Consider the following 13,658-nt stretch of genomic DNA (forward strand, 5'->3'; position numbering starts at 1 on the left):
GAGGTCTCTGACTGCCATTAACCTTTGGTCATCTGATCTGTCTGGGATAGACACCCTGTGCCAGTATTCAATGAAGTTGAAATTTGCTTTCTTCAAATATAATGAAATATTTGATATTTTCAGTCTCAGTGAATGTTCCTGTCGGTAAACTTATTTGCAAGGCTATCTGCAGAAAATAAGTACGGAAAGGGAGCAAAGGTATGCTGTCTCACTCTGCTGGTGGCTGGCCCACAGCTAGAGGTTGATGAGCCTGCTGCAGTGGTTAGCACAGCTGGATTTTTTTGCTCAGATAATAGAGGTCTGTGCATTTAAATCAAGAAGTCCAAGGTTCAGCCCCCAAACTGCCAGTGACTTACCCAAGAGCATGGCTTTACAAGTTGCCACTGAAATCTGGCTAATCATGGAGATACTATGGCAGCACATACAACTTACAAGGACAGGATCATTCTATGAAAGAATTGTGGCTGCAAAGACAGCAGGCTGCAGTAGTTAATGGAAGACAGGAATACAGACAGTTGGGTGAGCAGGTTCCTATTCCCTGAAAAGGCTGCCAGAGACTGCTGCCCAGCAATTAAATCAGGCAGGCATGTGGGACTCATTAAGAGCCAGACTGCAGCAGCTGGCTAGTGGGACATCAGTAGCCATTTAGGGCCTGCTGGTCCATTTTAAAAGTTTCACCTCAGTCAAGGAGCAGAGCTACAGGTTTTCCCCCAGATGCCAGGGAGACGGTATTGTGGGAGTGGTTGGGGAAGTAGCCCAGGGAGAGGCTGCTATATGGTGGTAATAAGGGCAAGAGGGCCCTGGGCTGGTACCCAGAGTAAGTGGATGGGACCAGGTTCCTCCCAACTCTCCCCATGCCTAGTGGGCCGCCACCAGGGAAAAGGGGACTTCTGGATCATGGAAGGGTTTTTTCCTCCAAGCTAATGACTGGCCTAGGATGAAAATGGCTCATTAAACAGGGAACCCTCACCTCTGAGAGAAACAAGAGGCTATGGAAGGGTCACTGCAAGCTTCTGAGACATCCTAAAATCTGCCAGAAAGTGCACGGGGTTCGAACTAGCCGGGATTTAAAAATGGCAGCGCCCGGCTTATGCAAATGAAGCCCGGGAAATTCAAATCCCGGGCTTCATTTGCAAGTGCGGTATGCCTACATTACCCTCCTAGTTCGAACTAGCAGGGTAGTGTAGACATACCCTCCGGGGGCACTACCAGAGCTTCACCACAGTATATGCAGAAAAATAGCTCTAAGTCAATATTGTTCTGAGGACTGATTAAAATGCAATCTAAAGCAGTCTCCTCTAATGCATGGTATGGGAAATACTCCAATCATATGCTGCTTTGTGCTATTTCATAGCTACATTTTAGTTCAATAATTTGAAGGCGCTAGCCCATAATAAATATACTGGGATGGATTCTGATATTACCCCTGTCTAAATCAAATACCTGCATTGATGTCAGCATTATATCAATGCAAAACTGGTATAGATTAGACAAGATTCTGGCTCAATGTTTCCTTTTAAAAGGACTAAATAATATTCTATTGCAAAATAGTATTTCTTTGTGCAGTTATCAGTGAAAATTGTTTTTGACATTCTTGTGAGTCATGGTATTTTGTTATTGACTGTTCAGCTATTTCAAGTTGACACGTGTCATTATTCTCATCCCAGGATATGATGAGTTAAGATCATATTTAGCTCTTCCATTTCTCCAGTAATCTCCTCACATTATATTTCATTGATCTTCCAGTCAACAATTGCTTCAGAGATCTGAGCGACAAGTAGCATGTCTCCAGGAAACAAAGTAAGATAGGTGCATTGGGAGAGAAGAGGATGAAACAGCTGACACTTATTATTGCTGAGCTTCTTGTGTCTCTCAAATGAAAGTGGGAACCATTCTAAAGCAAGCCATTAAACCTTGACTCTGCCGTTACTGATGAATACCTGGGATAACAGGAAAAAAATAGGAATGAAAAAAGAATGAGGAATGAAAATAAGACAGAACAAGGAAAGCACCAGAACATATATGAAATAGGATTTTTATTAAGGAAATACAAAGCTTACAGAGGGCACATTTTTTGATGCATCACAATAACTGTTTCTAGCCTTTCTTTGTAGTAATTAGTGTCCTGACACCCCAGAAAGAACCGAGGGGCTGACCCACTGTGGGGGGTTTCAGGGTGCGATCACCCCCTCTTGCCCCAAGAGGGGGGGTCAGCGAACCCTTGTGCCCCCTTTTTGTGCCCAGTTGGCCTCGGGGCCCCCAACGGGGAACTCCCGGTAATGGGTGCGATCACCCCCTCCCAGGAGGAAGGGGGGGTCTGCGAACCCGGCGACAGTCACCCGCCTATGCGGGGTGGGGCAGCCGGCCCCTAGTTCAGCGTTTCCCCTTGCGGGGTCGTGACTTACAACGGCTCGCCGCTCAAGCCGCGGGGAGTAGTATACTCCCTTCAGGGAGGGAGGGGGACCCGGTCCCGCCCTCTCTCCGGGTCCCAGCCCGGGGCCCTAGGCGCCGGGGCTTGCTAATGCCCCGACGCGGTGGACGAGGGAGCTAATCCCTCCAAAACTCGTCCACCCAAGGTCGCCAAAAGCGCCCTGCCCCGGACTCCTTCCTCCCCCCGGGCGGCGCCCGCCAATCGGGCCCGCCGCATTCACACCTACCCTGGTTCGGGGTCTCGTGGTGTCTCACTTCCTGATGTAGCCTCAGGGGATCACTCTGTGGCGCTGTTCTGCCTCCGTGCGTCCCGCTCCTGTTGGGCGCGACGCGGTGGGGTACGCCCCCCCGTCTGCCGAGGGGCTGAGGGACCGCCAGGGGCAGTGGCTGTCCCGAAGACCCCGGGCCCAGCGCCGGGCTGGCAGCCGTGGGGTATGCCGGCCGGGCTCCGTCCTGCCTCCGGCTCGGCTCCTGTGCTCCTGCCGGGAGCCTGTTCCCTTCTCCGCCGGCGGCCAGCCCTTTTGAGCTGGCCCGCCGTATCCGCCGCTCCCGGGGACCCTGCCCCTTCCGGGCACGCCGGCGTGCAGCGTCCCGCCGCCCAGCTGATCCGTCCCCCCCCCGCCCCCGCCGTCTGGGGACGCGGGGAAGGAGTCGGCACGGTGCAGCCGGCGCAGGCGTGGGGGGAGTTCCCCCGCCCGCCGCCGCCGCCCGCTCGAGCTGGGGGAACGCCGGAGAGCCGGTTCCCCGGCGTCAGTCTCCTGGGGACCGGGGTTCTGGCCGCCCCGCCCCCCGACCAGTGACAGGCTGTCACACCCACCAAGAATAAACAATTGAATCAACTGATTCTATACAGTATTTTGTAGTATAAAAGCGTATCAGGTAAGATCTTGTATGAAAGCTGGTGACACACTGGTGATTAATAACATTGTGGAATGTATGTATTAACACTATATAAGGAATTATGGATACTTACTGATAGTACACAAGACAGAACTATGTAGCACTTTAAAGACTAACAAGATGGTTTATTAGGTGATGAGCTTTTGTGGGCCAGACCCACTTCCTCAGATCAATTAGTACAGTATATGTTAAAGTCTACAACCAAACAAAGGAACAACATGACCTCCCTCTAAGCCTGATGGAGAGACCACTACATTCCTATTGATGGGAGGACCCATGCTGGCTTCTCCTCCTTTGCTAAAAGCAGAGGGGTGAGACAAGAAGGATAAGAGGTGGCCCTTCAGCTCAGTGAAGAGGGAGCCAGGTATGTCTAGCCTGCTGCAGAACTCTGGGCTTGCTGCCATGCAATATGGAGGAGACACTGTGGAGAGGACTTTCTGGGACTGCTCTTTACCATTTACCCAGAAGAGACTGAGACTCAGACTACGGAGGCATGCCAATGGAGAGTGGCAGGCGTTAGTCTAGGGGAACCAAATATTACTCCAGTTCTGCTGCCAAGATGTTAATCAGTATGTTTTTGGGATCCCTGCTGACCTGGTGGTGGGATCATCTGCCACTGTTAGGGCCTTGAGCTGAAACAGTAGGCTGGGCCCAAGATCTGTTGCTGCCAACCCCAACCTTGGGCTGGTGGCGGCCACTCATTGCAAGCTGGACTGGGCCTTGTTTGTAGCTTGCAGCAGACAAGAGGCAGTGGGGCCTGACTGTGTTTGCTGTCTGCTCCATCCCACAGGCTGAAGCTAGAGATGGTTTGTTGCTCTGCCCTGTCCAGAGGGTCCAAGCCTTCCGACTGTGTTTGCTGTCTGCCAGAGCCAAGAGTCTAGGGAAAAGTCTTTTTACTTGGTCACACCCAGAGGGCCAGGGCCTTTTGATGACTAGTTAAGGATGGTATTGCTGCCTGCCTAGGGTTGCCAGATGGTTCCAGAAAAAATACCCAACAGCAACAAAAAACCACACCAGGAAAAAGTTTGTTGAGAGTTGCTGTGTCCTCCCCACCCTCAAAAAAAAAAAACAAAAAAAAAACCAAACACCATGGCCCCTTTAAAAACTGCGTGTGAGGCTTTTTGGCCCTAAAAGGCTGCCAGTGGCCGCCCGCCATCTTGCCTCCCTGCGCCGGGCCGGACAGCTCCACTGTGGAACTTGGTGAGCACTATGGTTGCCAGAATGCCTCCGTATTGAGCTGGACAGCCTGGGATTTTCACCTCCTGCCCGGGAAAAATCAGAAAGTACCAGATATTGTAGGTGTCCGGTATTTTCTGAATTTTTTTTACCAGACGGGAGGAGAAAATACCAAACTGTCTGGTTCAATACCGTCCACCTGGAAACCCTATGCCTGACAGTTGCCTCTATCTGGGCCTGACTGGGAGACACCACTACACACTCAGACAGGGAAGAGGGTTCTGTCCTGCTGCCTACAGTTTAGTTAGTGGCTGACCCTCCTGTTATCTTGTAAGTGAAGAGGTGTGATGCCATGTGCCTGTAAAAGTCAACTCGCAGAGGTCACCGGATACTGAAACACTCGTGCCAACACACTGTCATACAATATGTCTCAAAGGTGTCATGTAAGGTATCATATGTGAACTGATGGCACACTCTTACTGAATACTGTGTGTTGTGTTTACAGTACAGAGTTATGTGTACTGGAAATACATTTGATTTGGAGGGCTGATTTAATAAATGAGTTTGGCTCAGACAAAGGAATATAGATTCACCTATCTGGGTCAAGCTTTATAAGCTAAAGGACAATGTTTATATATAAGGTAAACAAAGCCATCAAGTTAAACAAGCGGGGGGAATAGACAGTTTAAGGATCACTTGGGGGACAGAATATGCATCACAGAAAGCCTTCCTATTCTTGATTATACAATGGACTTTGATTAATGAAAGAAGAGCAGAAACTTTTTATTGGCTTGTCACTAAGGGGAGACAGGGCTTTCATGATCCTATGCAAGTTGGATCCTAGTTCAGTGGTTCTCAACCAAGGTCATGAGTACCCATGGTAATATGCAGAGGTCTTCCAGAGGATACATCTACTCATTCAGATATTTACCTAGTTCTACAGTAGGCTACATAAAAAGCACTAATAAGATTGGTACAAACAAATTAATTGTTTATATTGCTCTATATACAGTACCATACACTGAAATATAAGTACAGTACAATGTTTATATTCCATTTTTTATAATTATATAGTTAAAAATGAGTAAGCAATGTTTCATCAACAGCGTGCTAGGGCATTTCTGGACTTTTATGTCTGATTTTGTAAGCAACTAGCAAGGTGCAACTTGGAGGTGTACAATACAAATCAGACTCTTGAAAGGAGTATAGAAATCTGGAAAGATTGAGAGCCATTGCCATAGTCTGAAGGGCTGGGGATGCTGGTAACCTAATGTGAGTAGAAAATTGCTTAGGCCAAGATTTTTAACTTGCTTAAACCAAGTTTTTTAGTCACTAGACAGCATTTTGGTTTTATTTATAACTAGACCTTTAATCTTGTTTAGTGTCACTTCCATTTCTGTTCTTTTGTTAATAAAGTTATTCTTACTTTATTACAAAATCATATCAGTGCTGCATATTGGTTAAAGACTCACTCTTCACTTCATACTGATGTGTTCTGTCTCTTTGAAAACACACACTTTATTTCTACGACTGTCTAGTGAGAGAGGGTATGTCTACACTCCAGCGCTAATTTGAACTAACTTAGTTCGAATTAGTTAATTCGAACTAAGCTAATTCGAATTATTCATAGATTCATAGACTTTAAGGTCAGAAGGGACCATTATGATCATCTAGTCTGACCCCCTGCACAGTGCAGGCCACAGAATCTCAACCACCCCTCTTAGCGCAGCTACACTTAAAAACTAGTTCGAATTAGCGTTTTGCTAATTTGAACTAGCATGTCTACACAGAGTGGACCCTGAACAGAGGTTAAGGATGGCCGGAAGCAGTGCTGGCAGGGCATCAGATGAGGACTTAGAGCATGGAGCTGCTGTCTCAGGCTAGCCGAGGGCTGTGCTTAAAGGGACCCGACCCCCACCCCGGACAGACAGTTCTCAGGGTTCCCCGCTTGCAAAGCAGTCCTGGCTTGGAGTGCCCTGAGTGTCCACATGTGGAACATCACAGTACTCGGCCATCACCCCGGCTGCACTTGCCACAGGCTGCCATCCGGGGGGAGGGGACAATCGGGGGGCTGCAGGAGAGCTTCCACCCCGAGAAGCCCGCAGAGACAGCCCAGTCCTCCTCATCGGGGGCGCGTACCCCATTCCTCCCTCACCTCCTTCCACTTACCCTTCCCTAATCCCCCTTTCTGATGTACAAAATAAAGAAAACGTGTGTTCAAAAATAGAATCTTTCTTTATTGAACAAAACTGGGGGAGACTGGGAAAAAGAGGTGGGAGAGGGGAAGAGAGAGGCTGGGAGAGGGGAGGGCAACTAAAATGATCAGGGGTTTGGAACAGGTCCCATATGAAGAGAGGCTAAAGAGACTGGGACTTTTCAGCTTAGAGAAGAGGAGACGGAGGGGGGATATGATAGAGGTCTATAAAAGCAAGAGTGGTGTGGAGAGGGTGCATAAAGAAAAGTTATTCATTAGTTCCCATAATAGAAGGACTAGAGGACACCAAAGGAAAGGAATGGGTAGCAGGCTTCAAACTAGTAACAGAAAGTTGTTCTTCACAAAGCAAAGAGTCAACCTGTGGAACTCCTTGCTGCAGGAGGCTGTGAAGGCTAGAACTAGAACAGAGTTTAAAGAGAAGTTAGATCAAGTCATGGAGGTTGGGTACATGGAGTGGTATTAGCCAGGGGGTAGAAATGGTGTCCCTGCCCAAAGTTTGTGGAAGGCTGGAGATGGATGGAACGAGACAAATGGCTTGGTCACTGTCTTTGGTCCATCCCCTCCAGGGTACCTAGGGGTGGCTGCTGTCGGCAGACAGGCTACTGGACTAGATGGACCTTTGGTCTGACCCAGTACGGCCATTCTAAGCTCAGGGCTCAGGGTCGGGGGTCTCAGTGGACCACCCTGATTTTCATGCAAACCTGCTCCTGGGTGGCCAGGCTGGCAACTCTCCTGCCCTAGACGGCCTCTTTCCTGTGCCTAGTGTGGAGTTCCACGATGTCTGCACTAGACCAGGCGTGTGCCCGCCTCTTGCGGTCCTGGCCAGGCTCCCGAGAGCCGCCAGCCTGGTCCCGGGAAGAGGCGGAGGGCTGGAGGGCATCGGGTGGCTGGCTCATGGCGTGCCAGGTGCAGGGTCTGCTGGCTGGGTGCTGGCAGGCTTGCACCTGGCACGGACACCGTAGCCAGCCCGTGCCCCTTTAAGGGCTCCGGGGCCGGGAGGGGGGCATACAAGTTTCCCTGGTGGTGCCCAGAGTGGCCACCAGGGAAATCTGGGGAGGGCTAGCCTCCCACTAGTTCGAACTAAGGGGCTACACAGCCCTTAATTCGAACTAGTAAGTTCGAACTAGGCTTAGTCCTCGTGAGATGAGGTTTACCTAGTTCGAACTAAGCGCTCCGCTAGTTCGAATTAAGTTCAAACTAGCGGAGCGCTAGTGTAGCGCCTATGAAAGTTAATTCGAACTAATGTCCGTTAGTTCGAATTAACTTTGTAGTGTAGACATACCGAGACTGACTTCCAGAGACAGCTCTGGGAAACTAGGAAACTGGAAAAAGGCAAATGTAGTGCCCATCTTCAAAAAAGGGAAGAAGGATGATCCAGGGAACTATAGGCCGGTCAGTCTTACCTCGGTTCCTGGAAAAATCATGGAAGGGATCCTTAAGGAATCCATATTGAGGCACTTGGATGAGAGGAAAGTGATTAGGAATAGTCAGCATGGATTCACAAAGGGCAAGTCGTGCCTGACCAATCTTATTAGCTTCTATGATGAGGTAACTGGCTCGGTGGACATGGGGAAGACAGTGGATTTTATATACCTTGACTTTAGCAAGGCTTTTGATACGGGCTCCCACAATATTCTTGCCAGCAAGTTAAGGGATTGTGGATTGGATAAATGGACGGTAAGATGGCTAGAAGGCCGGGCACAGCGGGTAGTGATCAATGGCTCGATGTCAGGATGGCGGTCGGTTTCTAGCGGAGTGCCCCAAGGTTCAGTTCTAGGACCGGTTTTGTTCAATATCTTTATTAATGATCTGGATGAGGGGATGAATTGCACCCTCAGCAAGTTTGCGGATGACACTAAGCTGGGGGGAGAGGTAGATACGCTTAAGGGCAGAGACAGGGTACAGAATGACTTAGACAAATTGGAGGATTGGGCCACGAGAAATCTGATGAGGTTCAACAAGGACAAGTGTAGAGTCCTGCACTTGGGACGGAAGAATCCCAAGCATAGTTACAAGCTGGGGACCAACCGGTTAAGTAGTAGTTCTGCAGAAAAGGACCTGGGGGTTACAGTGAATGAGAAGCTGGATATGAGTCAGCAGTGTGCCCTTGTACCCAAGAAGGCTAATGGCATATTAGGTTGCATTGAGAGGAGCATTGCCAGCAGATCCAGAGATGTCATCATTCCCCTTTATTCGGCTTTGGTGAGGCCGCATCTGGAGTATTGTGTCCAGTTCTGGGCCCCCCACTACAAAAAGGATGTGGACGCATTGGAGAGGGTCCAGCGGAGGGCAACCAAAATGATTAGGGGGCTGGAGCATATGACTTATGAGGAGAGGCTGAGGGACTTGGGTCTGTTTAGTCTACAGAAGCGAAGAGTGAGGGGGGATTTGATAGCAGCCTTCAACTTCCTGAAGGGAGGTTCCAAAGAGGCTGGAGAGAGGCTGTTCTCAGTAGTGACAGATGGCAGAACAAGGAGCAATGGTCTCAAGTTGTGGTGGGAGAGGTCCAGGTTGGATATTAGGAAAAACTATTTCACTAGGAGGGTAGTGAAGCACTGAAATGGGTTACCTAGGGAACTAGTGGAGTCTCCATCCCTAGAGGTGTTTAAGTCTCGGCTTGACAAAGCCCTGGCCGGGTTGATTTAGTTGGAATTGGTCCTGCCTAGAGCAGGAGGCTGGACTTGATGACCTTCTGAGGTCTCTTCCAGTTCTATGATTCTATGAGTCTATGATAGTTACTTGCAAAGCAAATTTACACTGGCAATCTTGAAGGGTATGTCTACACTACAGCACTATTTTGAATTAACTTAATTCTAATTATGCTAATTCAAAATAACACATCTACACACAAAAACTACTTCAAAATAGCATTTTGCTATTTCAAAATAGCGTGTCCACACTGAGGGGACTCTGAATCGGAGTTAAAGCTGGCCGGAACCAGTTCCGGCAGGGCACCAGGTCAGGACCTGCTGTGTGGGGCTGCTGCCTGTGGCTATCTGAGGTCCGTGCTTAAAGGGACCCTACCTCCCCTCCCTCCCCCGGGCAACCAGTTTTCCGGTGTATCTACTTGCTTGTCTTCCTTGATGAGGGACAGCAAAGCATTTGTGTCTCGGAGTGCTCTGATTGCCCTCACTCGGGACACCCTACCACTCTGCAACATAGAGACAGAGCTACCCTTGGCACTCTGGTGCATCTTGTGGATGCGCTGCCATCAGCCTGGCTGCACTTTCTGCAGGCTGCCATCCGGGAGGTCCATTGGGGGGCTGTCAGTATCCAGGGGGCCCTGCGGGACAGTGTCCGCACTCAGGAGCACTAACAGTCTCTGTGGTCTGCCCCACTTGGGGCTTGTGCCTCATTCTTTCCTCACGTCTTTCCACTTACCCCTCCCTAGCCCCCCTTCCTGATGTCAAATAAAATACACGTATTTTCAAAAATAAAAACTCTGTTTATTTAACACAACTCGAGTGGGGGAGGATGAACCTCTGGGGCGACTGGGGAAAGGAGGTGGGAGAGGGCAGGAGAGAGGGTGGGAGGGGGGAGGGGGGAGGGAGAAAACTGGGAGGAGGGAGCTGGAAGGGGGAAGCAAGAGGAAGAAAGGGAGGGGAAGCTCAAAGGTCAGGGGTGGGGGTCTCGCTGGGCCACATGTCTCTCTGCACGGTAGGTGCGGGGGCCTCGGCGTCCCCGGGGGGATGGGGAGGAGGGTGTGGAGGTTGAGGTGGGGGGTATGGAGATTGAGGAGGAGGGTGAGGAGGTTGAGGAGGGAGAGGTGGGAGAGCGAAAAGGAGTGGGAGGAGGAGCAGGAGCTGGGGAGGCAGCAGGCACGGGAGCGGCACAAGGCAGCACGCTCTGCACCAGGGTCTGCAGATGGGCACAGATGGCACGACCCTGGGCAAGCAGCTCCCACCAGAACTCCTATTCTTCCTGCGCCTGCTGCTCCATGATCTGGTTCTGGTCTCGCAGGTCCACCAGGTGCTGCTCGTGGTACCCCTGCAGTGTTGCGGTGGTCCTGCAGAGCTCTCAGGTGTGGGAGCATGTCCCGGGTGGGGTGGTGCACTGCCAGCCAGGTGGCGATCGGTGTGTCCAGGTTGTGGGGCGATTCTGCCCCATCACACGGGGGTGTGTGAAGGGCGGGCTTCCTGTTGTGTCCCGCCCCGGGGTCAGGAGCATGTCAGGTCTCTTCACACACATGTGTACCTATCAGGCCACGGCCTCTGGGTGTCGCAGCTGGAGCCACTTGCCCAAGGGTGGCATGGCACGTGCTCTCATGGCATGTGCTCACTGCCCCCTATAGTGGTGTGGGCTGTCCTGCCCCCCAGGATGTGGTTGAGGGCAGGGAAGTAGGGGCAGGTGTCAACCCTTGCTGCGGCACCACCCCTGGTGTATGCCTGCCACAGCTCCTTCACTTCAAGGCGCACCTGCTCCTGTGTGCGCCTGTGGCCCTTTCTGGCCATGGTGGCTACTATGCAGCCATAAACAGCCACGTTCCTCCACCTAGTGTGGAGATCATGGAACATTGGGGGCCTCCCCCCAAACCTCAAGGAGGTCCACAATCTCTGCACTAGTCCATGAGGGCGCGCGCTGTCTACGGCCCCTGGCTGGCCCCTGAGTGCTGGCGGACTGGGCAGGGGACGGCTGGCTGCCACTGGCTGCCATTGTGCAGCCACTGGGTGAGGGGCTGCAGCTGCTGGCAGGCCTGGCTCTGGCACGTGCTCAGTGGCCAAAGTCTACTCCTTTAAGGGCCCCGGGGCTGGGGGAGAGGGGAGGAGTTTTCTTGGTTGTGCCCAGAGTGGCAACCAGGAGAAACTGGGAAGGGCTGGAGGCCAGCTAATTCGAATTAAGTGTCTACACAGCACTTATTTTGAATTAGCTACCTCGAATTTGGCGTTACTCCTCGTAGAATGAAGTTTACAAATTCAAAATAAGAAGCAATAATAAAGGAAAAAAAGTCCTTATTTGTCTTACAGCAATGCCTAGAAACTCTTATGTAGATTGTGTCCCCATTGTGCTACCATGGTTGCAACAAGCAGAGTAAACTACGGAAATCATTACAGACCTTCTGCAATCAGCTCAGACCTTTTCAGAAATATTTTCTAAAGTATTATGAAAGAGTTACTAGTATATCAAGGATCTACATTTAAAATATGAGTTATGTACTAGCATGGCCATTTTCATAAGACTATTTTAAAAATAATAGTTCAAAATGCTGCATCTTATAATAATGGTTTTTTATATGGGATTTTGGCCGCACTAAATTAGGGCTTAGGTTAGGGTGCATGATTGAATCTGCAAACTGGAATTTTAGGGTGTTTGTATTCCAAAGTGTTCCAAATTGAGATTTTTATTGCTTGTTGGAACAAAGAAAAGAATAGCCAGTTTCATTAGTTTCTGTTAATTTGGGCACTCTTGAATTAAATGCAGAGTAGCAGATTTACACAAATCCTATTTTTTGGCAGATGACCTTTAAACAAAGATTACTAAAACTGTGTGCAAGCTGCAAAACACACATTCTGAATAAGCATATTCGTAATGTAATGTGTTCTTATGTTTTGATGCTAAAAACTTCTAAAAAAATCATTAATTCTTTCAGAATGCTCAGGCCAGCATGCTAGTCACTACTGTTCTATATTATCACACCAGAGATCCAGGTTTGATTTATTGCACCAATTTGCTGTTCATTGGTCAGCCATCGGGAGTGCAGTTGTGATAACACTTTATATCCAACGAGAGAGTAAAAGAGGAAGTACTGTTCACTCAGTAGCCTCCTCTCCATCTGATTAGGGGAACTGATGAAGAACAGCATAATCAGCTTTGCTCAGTCATCTCTGGCAGGAAGTATGGTGCCTTTGGTCACAGTTAGGGCTCTACCAAATTCACATCTACTTTTGGTCAAGTTCATTGTCAGGATTTTAAAAATAATAAACTTCATGATTTAAATCTGAAATTTCATGGCACTGTAATTGCAGGGATCCTAACCCATAAAGGAGTTTGAGGGAGGGGTTATGCTGCTGCTACCATAACTTTTCTCCTGCTGGTGGTGGCAGTGCTCCCTTCAGAGCTGGGCAGCTGGAGTGCAGAAGCTCCTGGCTGTGGCCTAGCTCTGAAGGCAGAGCTGTCACCAGTAGCAGCACAGAAGGATGATGGCATTGTATGGTATTGCCACACTTCTGCAGAGCTGGGCCCTCAGTCATTAGCTGCCACTCTCCAGCCACCTAGCTCTGAATGCATCAGCACAGAAGTAAGGGTGACACGGGTATGGGATTGACACCTGTACTTCTGTGCTGCTGCTGGCAGGGTGCTGCCTTCAGAGCTGAGTGCCTGGCCAACAGCTCTTGCCAGAGCTATCCTGGGGGTGGGGGGGGGGGGGAGGGTGGAACTTTGGGCAACCCCCATGAGTGCACCAGCTATAGAGCCTGGGGCAATCCCACCCACTACAGGCCCCTGCCACCCCATCCTCAAGCCCCATCTCTGCCACCAAGATATGCAGGGCAGTGATTATGGGAGCCTGGCATGGGACAGCAACAGGGGTTCTCCCCCACCACTCACCATGGCAGCAAAAACCGAAGCAACCTGGCAGCCTGCTCTGTTCTGCCCCACTGCACCTCCCTCCCAGCCTTCTGCACATGGCTTCTCCCAAACAGTGGGAAGCGGAGCACCCTGGAGCTGAGACACTCTGCTTCCTGCTGCCACTGAGAAGCTGCAGTCCAGGAGAGGACATCAGGGTGGAGTGGAGCAGGATGCAGGGCCACTCCGGTTCCCGCCACCATGATGAGTGCAGGGGTGGGAGTGAACCCTGCTGCTGCTATGCCAGGCCTCTGCCCCCAGGTAATCCTGCTGGTCATATCCATAGGATAGTTAGGGGGCTGCTGCAGGTCCTCCAAAAGAGTAAGTCCTGGGGAAGCTGCTCCAAACCAGCCTATGGATGGGATGGTTCTGGCTG

Source organism: Pelodiscus sinensis, chromosome 3, assembly GCF_052426305.1.
Source record: "Pelodiscus sinensis isolate ZL-2025 chromosome 3, ASM5242630v1, whole genome shotgun sequence".
Lineage (NCBI taxonomy): Eukaryota > Metazoa > Chordata > Testudines > Trionychidae > Pelodiscus > Pelodiscus sinensis.